Genomic DNA, 1,233 nt, shown 5'->3' with positions numbered 1-1,233 from the left:
TATGAAATTAATAACAGCATTCCCGGAGGGCAAACACATGAAGAAGTGGAAAATGCCAACAACGCAATTGACAAACACTGCACCATACTCAGCACAACAGCGCAAGAAGTTACAAACTTAATTAAGGCAACAAAGACAAGTAAAGCACCAGGATTAGACTTGATCAATGGAAAAATCTTAAAAAACCTCCCCCCAAAGGTAATAAGACTAACAACGATAGTATTCAACGCAATTCTAAGAATACAGTATTTTCCTGCATTATGGAAAATAGCACAGATCGTAATGTTACCCAAACCAAACAAAAACCCACATTTAACTGCATCTTACAGGCCAATATCACTACTACCTGCGTTTTCCAAACTACTAGAGAAAATAATATATAACCGCCTAAAACCAACAATAGAGAAAGAAAAACTAATACCGGACCACCAATTTGGATTCAGGAATAAACACTCCACAATAGAACAAATGCATAGACTCGTCAATGAAATCTTACAGGCATTGGAATCAAAACAATATTGCACGGCACTATTTATTGACATTGAAAAAGCATTTGACAAAGTTAACCATGAAAAACTTCTTCAAACTATCAAAAAGCAATTTCCAGAACAAATCTACAAATTACTCAAATCGTACTTAAACAATAGAACCTTTATAGTAAAAATAAATGACGCATATTCTGAAATTAAGGATATCAAGGCAGGAGTACCGCAAGGAAGCGTCCTAGGAGCAATATTATACACGCTCTATACAGCAGACATACCAACAACTGCCAACAGCAAAACTCTAACGTTCGCGGACGATACGGTCTTACTAACTAGACACGCAAATCCAGAAACGCCGCACCATTACAAGAACACATTACAAAAATTGAAAAGTGGCTGCAAAGCAAACAAATAAAAGCGAACACCAGTAAGTGCAATCACATAACATTTACGCTTAGAAAAGGAAAAACACCAGACATCCAACTAAATGGCGCCCACATAGCACAAACAAAGCATGTCAAATATCTAGGAATACATTTAGACACACGTCTTACATGGAAGTATCACATAAAATCAATAACAAACAGAATACGTGAAAAAATGAAGCAGATGTACTGGTTAATCAATAGAAAATCTAAATTAAGCATAATGAACAAACTAAATATATATAAAACAATAATCAAACCAATCTGGACATACGGAGTCCCACTATGGGGGATGGCAGCAATGAGTCACATAAATAAAATAG

Source organism: Bombus pyrosoma, unplaced genomic scaffold, assembly GCF_014825855.1.
Source record: "Bombus pyrosoma isolate SC7728 unplaced genomic scaffold, ASM1482585v1 HiC_scaffold_4725, whole genome shotgun sequence".
NCBI classification, from domain to species: Eukaryota; Metazoa; Arthropoda; class Insecta; order Hymenoptera; family Apidae; genus Bombus; species Bombus pyrosoma.
Note: the sequence above shows the minus strand (reverse complement) of the source record.